The 6,000-nt window shown below is 42.7% G+C and overlaps 1 protein-coding gene across 3 annotated transcripts in view; it reads right to left on the reverse strand.

Moving 5' to 3' along the window:
- ALG6 (ALG6 alpha-1,3-glucosyltransferase) overlaps window positions 1-3,635 on the reverse strand; it is a 38,237-nt gene extending 34,602 nt beyond the window's left edge. For 2 of the 3 annotated variants that reach the window (XM_045835457.1, XM_045835455.1), the window contains exon 1: window positions 3,508-3,635. The gene's annotated coding sequence lies outside the window, so the exon portion shown is untranslated. The remainder of the gene's footprint in view (window positions 1-3,507) is intronic. The other variant, XM_045835456.1, reaches the window with a different exon arrangement.
- Window positions 3,636-6,000: the final 2,365 nt, after the last annotated feature.

The following is a 6,000-nucleotide window of genomic DNA, read 5'->3' on the forward strand; positions in this document are numbered from 1 at the left end:
TTCTCTTTTAGTCTAACTCAAAAAATGCTTTTTATCAACATTCTCCATTATATACTCCAAAATTGCGATACAACACTCTACTTTTTGCTTAGACATCACATTTATTGACTTTAGAAATGCTGATTCCTGGATTTGAACATATAGCTTAACAAATATTCTGTCTTGGAAATTTAAATCACTAATATGACAAATTTAAATAAATTATCCACAGCCCCAGGTAATGATATTTAAGTGCTTCCCCGTGAAGCAATAAACTACCAATAACACTTAATAATCACAATGAACTTAAAGAACATAATGCTTAACTAATATCATGCTGATCAAGTTTGTTAATCAAACAATGATGGAAGGGATAGCTAACTGATGTACTAAAGAATCATAACCAAAGAGATATGGACAACATCTATGATGAACCAAATCTAACTCCAGAAATCATGACAGGGATAAATTAAAATAAATTCAAAAGTCCTGCACTTGTCTTGGCCAGTGGACTTCTGAGTGTTGGGAGTGTGCTATATTAATGGCAGGGTGTTTGATAACACCAGCAGAGCTTCTAAGACTTCTATGACTAGAGTTTGATGGTACTCTCTGCCACATTCGGCTGTTAAAAAAAAGTCCTGCGCTTAAATGTGAAAAAACAAACCACAAAACTCAACTGCATATGAAGTGAAAGGGAGGCAACAGATAATAGATGATTAATTATCAGTTCTGTATGGACCCAGAACTGATAACCAATGTTACAGGTATTTTGATTAATTATTAGGAAATCTTTTCTAACAATTAGAGTTGTCCACCCCAGCTGGGTAGAGCTCATTCAACTAGAGCATGTATCAACACCAAGGTTGTGGGTTCAATTCCTGGTCAGGGTACATAGAAGAAGCAACCAATGATCCATAAATAAGTGCAACAACAAATCAATGTCTGCCTCTCTCTCTCACCTATTCCTCCCTCTCTCTCTCTCAAATCAATAAATTTAAAAAAAATGAATACAGCCATCCAAACATGAAATGAGCTTCTTGAGTTCCTTCTTAACAGTTTCAAACACAAGCTGAGTGACTAATTGACAAGAGTACTTTTAGTGTAGAATAAATGACTAATTTATAAAGTGCCTTCTAAATTGATTCTGGAAGCATATTGTGTCTGAATTAATATAAATCCTGATAATACGCAAGAAGATCTGGTCTCTGAACATGTTAATTCCCAATAGTTGTCCAATACTGTCACATTTATAGGGTTTCTTTGATGAGTACAATGGATAGGCCTTCCCGTCCTCCACAAGTGGCTCATGTTAGAAACTGAAAGATATCAAAAACATCTCTTCCTGATGTCCATTACACTTAGAATAAAACCCAAATACCCCAGCTATATAATCTGACCTCTATGATCTGACCCCTGCCTGCCTCTCCAATTTCATCTCCTTCCACTTTCCCACAACTACTTCCTCTCTAGACCCTGTCAGGTTCATTCACACCTCAGTGCCCTTCTACTTCTATTTATTCCCTCTGCTTGGAACACTCTTAACACAACTCACTGCCCAGTCTTTGCCCCTTCATGTTATACCTCAAGTCCTTCTCTCAGGAGATCACCCCTGACCACCCCACAAAGGTTTCCAGCTCTTACTATTTGTACCATTACCTTCTTTAATTTTCTTACTAATTATTTTCAGCATCAGAAATTATATTTTTACACAACATGAAACAATCTCACAAACATAATTCTAAGAAAAGCTAGACACCATAAAATAGATTTGGTTCCACTTATGAAGGCCTCTTAAAAAGGCAAAACTAATCTGTGGAGGTAGAAATCAGGAAAAAGACTATTAGGAGAAAATGCTATGAACATTGTTTTTTGACTTGAGTGGTGAATAAAAGATGTGCTTATGATAAATCAACAAGTTACGACTTATCATCTGTGTACAGTATTATCTTGTACATGTTATACCCCAATAAAAAGGTATACAAGGAAATTACTTTTTTTTTCTTGTCAACTAGAATATAAATATGCTCCATGCAAACAGGGAGGGATCCTCCTGTCCCGGGTGTTGCTTTGTTCTCTGCACTTATAAGAAGGTTGACAGAAAGCAGGTACTCACAAAGTACAGGCTGACACCACCCCCACCCCCACTGACTCACCATGGTTCAATTTAGAATTTTCTCTTTTTTTTCTTTTTAACATTTTATTTATAGAGAGGAGAAGGGAGGGAGAAAGACAGGTAAAGAAACATCAATGTGCGAGAGATATGTGAACAGATCGCCTCTCCAATGCCCCCTAACTGGGGACACAGCCTGAAACCCAGGCACGTGCTTCGAACTGACGACCTTTGGGTTGGCACACCGGCACCCAATCCACTGAGTCACAACAGCCAGGGCTTGACTTAGGATTTTCAACACTACCACAGTGAGAATCCTATATGCATTCAGTAGAAACCATACTGGAATTTTGAATTTCTCTTTTCCTGGTCTAGTGACATGCTCCACAATTCTCCTAATGCTGGGCAGCAACAGCCAGCCCACCTGCAGCTCCCTGTGAGCCAAACCATAACAAAGGCAATCAATCCATACTCCACAGTGCACTACTGTATTGCCGGCGTCTTTTGGATTGAGTTTTCACATCCCATGTGTCTACAAAACCAACTCTGTGTCTTCTTGCTTCTGGTGAGAAGGGGAAGACAATTACTCTTGAGATGAAACTCAACATTAATTGTCCAACTTTAGCCTAATATAAGTGTTCTGCGCAAGTTTAAGGTAGGCTAGGCTATCACGTTGGGTGGTTAAGGCGTATTAAACGTATTTCAATTTAAGATGGGTTTAACGTTGGGTGTATCTGGATTTTAACCTCATCCTGTAGAAGGAGGGCCTGTATTTGCTGGTGATCTTCACGCGTAAAATGGGAAGTTACCTGGTTCTACTGAGTCCTTAATGGTTAAGGACATTATGTGAGACTCTTCTTGTACAGTAAAAGGGGTTCTTTATTAACTTTCCCATCTGTAAAGCAAAATACGGTAACTTTCGAACCCATCCACAGAGCCAGGAAGTTGCCCCGCTGGCAGCTGAGCGTTCTGTCCTGCTTAGTTAGCCTGGACAGCGCGTCTCGACGTAAGAAAAGCCGGCCGTCCACTTCCCAGGGCCGAATCGGTTCCTTTTAGTCTGAAAGCTCCTTCCCCCAAGGTGTACACACCACCCAGGTGACACATCTCGCAAAAGGAACACCCCACCCCCCGGCGCCACCCCCTCCACCTTTCTCCAGCGGACCAGACCCTCAAAAACAGGGGACCAAGCCGCTCTAGCGAAGGAGCCCCACTATCATATCACCGCTTCCCCCACCCCACGCTCAAGGGAGCGGCAAGCTGGGTTAGGGAAGCCAGGACGCTGTCTTTCTCAGTGAAAAGCAGCTAGGAGCCGAGTGGCCAGCGGCGCGCAATTCGGCGCAGAGTAGCGACGTGTCGTGAGTCCCCAGTCCCTCCCCACCGTAACCAAGCGGTCCGGAACCCCAGGCCGGAATCCTTACCCCGCCGCCTGCTGCAAGTTGAGACTCGCGCCTGCCGCGGGATCCTAGAGAGCGCCTGCGCGCTCGCTCCCGCGGCGCAATGCCCCTAAGGTCTTCCGTCTCCGCCTCTGGCTCCGGTCGGTGCTCCCGGCCCCGGCGCGGGAGCGAGCCCGTTCTGCGTGAGGGGAGGGGCGGGGGAAAAGACTAGGAGGAGGTGGCGGACTTAAGAGGCGTGGCACGAGGGGCTGGAACCCGAGAGGCCTGCGATCCCGGGTTATGCTTGGGGCAGGTGGAAAGCCCCTTGCTCTTCTTTCCTGGGATCGCGGCCAAGGCCTGCTGCTTAGTCCACGAATTCCTGCCGGGGGCGCGCCCTGGCTCGCTTCACAAAGGGGAGAGCCCTTAGCTGGTTCTCATCACCAGGCAGTAGGTCTTCTGGGCCTGTGTCCTCGAGAAATGAAAAAGCCAACCTGCGTCACTTTCTTCAAGTTACCTGCTTGTGAAGAAGAATGTATTAAGGCAAGGAAGGCACTTCATACTTCATGTAAGAAACGTTATTGGACGTCCGACCATTTTCGAGAACCTGAGGGTTATGCAAAAAAACAGTCCCGTCCTCCAGTAGCCACTGCACGTTCCTCATCAGGCAGCTTTTCCAAACCGCCTGTCTGCCAAAAACAACTACATTTCCTCCTTGTTCAGAGAGTGGTCTCATTCCTCCCTTCTGAATCCTGCCATTCTGCATAAGCACACCCCTCTAATTTGTAATCCGTCAGTATCAGCAAACATCTGGCTCTGGCTTTATACTGTGCAGGTCCGAACAAGTCTGGATCTTGCTTTTTCACTGTGAAATGAGTGAGTGGGACTAGGTAAACTTCCAGATATAAAGTTTTGTCCTATATTTAAAAGACCATCAGCACTGGAAATATGAACAAATACCGCCAAGGCTCTGCCCTCAAGATCTTTAATTCTTTTTGCAAAGACATTTTCATAAAAGTATAGAAAGCAACAGAAGGGAGCATATGCTAAATGCAGGTTATTGGTATATGCGCTAAGCACTGTAGGAGTTCAGAGAAAAGGGCTGACTGTAAAATAAAACTGTCAGGAAATGCTCTCCCTGGAGGAGTCGGCTGAGCTTTGAAGGAAAGCCTGGGCTTACATGAGCCAAGAGGATGGGAGTGGGACTTTAGACAAAGGAAATGGTTAAAGCCAAATTGGTGGCAGCTGAAGAGTGCAGAGCACTTCTTCCAGTTTACATGGTAGGTGATGAAGCTGCAAAGGAATAATTATGGAGAGCCTTGAATACCAGGCTATGGTGTTTGGAATGTGTTCAATGGTCAGTAAGAGGCCATTAAATTACTTTTAGCCAGGAGTGAAGTGCATATTAAAGTGTTAGAGAAAATTTAAGGCAATTATGGATAAGATGAATCAGAGGAAGAGTAAAAATCATTATAGTAGTCCCTGTCTGATTAGACAAAAGCCTGGACTGAGATGGCAATGCAAGAGGAAGAATGTACAAGTCTTGGTAACATACTAGATATGTAGAAAAAGTGAAACAAAAGAGGGAAAAATCAAGGAGGTTTCCCAAAATTTCAAGTCTGAATTACTCAAAATCTGAAAGACCTAGGGAATCCTAGAGGAGAAGCTGGCTTGGAAGGAAAGATACGCATTGTATGCATTTTGAGGTGACATCAAGACTACCAAGTAGTAATATTCAGGCACCAGTTATGAGTCAGACACTAGCAAGGAGGTTGGGACTTAAGACAGAGATATGAGAAGTCTTTCATTGGGGAAGAATGAGAGATACAATATAGTAGCAGAATAGACAACCATACTTTAGTGAACACGTGTTTAAGGTGAGGAGGGAAAAAGGCAAGTTGATGAAGAATATTAAATGATTACAATTGTAGGGAAAAATCCAGTAGATTGCAAGATTTAATCATCTTGTGAACAAGAACCGTGTTTGGCATGCCAAAAATCATATTTTATTGAATCTAATTGGCTCTACCAATAGTAAGAGGCAACAGTATTTTATGTACCACTAAGAAAGAAAACAGTAAGTTATCACTTAAACTAGTTGTGATTGTAAAACATATAAATTTCTATAATATAGAAATATTGATATGTGAAAAATATACAACTTTACATGATGAAAGTTGATATCAATCTCTCCTTTCTGGCACAATGTTAGTGCTTAAAATGTTCATTGTGCCCTTAAAATGTGCCCTGGCTGGTGTAGCTCAGTGGATTGAGCATAGGCCTGAGAACCAAAGGATTGCCGGTTCCATTCCCAGTCAGGGCACATGCCTGGGTTGTGGTTCAGGTCCCTAGAGAGGGGCGTGTGAGAGGCAACCACACATTGATATTTCTCTCCCTCTCTTTCTCCTTCCTTTCCCCTCTCTCTAAAAGTAAATAACTAAAAATAAAATAAAATAAAATTTCATTGAATAAAAAATAGAGAGGATTTCAAAATCTATAATTCATAGCTGAACATCCCCACCTCTGTATCTACATACCTAC

This window comes from Phyllostomus hastatus, unplaced genomic scaffold, assembly GCF_019186645.2.
Source record: "Phyllostomus hastatus isolate PE091 unplaced genomic scaffold, TTU_PhHast_1.1 phas_contig_209, whole genome shotgun sequence".
Taxonomy (NCBI): domain Eukaryota; kingdom Metazoa; phylum Chordata; class Mammalia; order Chiroptera; family Phyllostomidae; genus Phyllostomus; species Phyllostomus hastatus.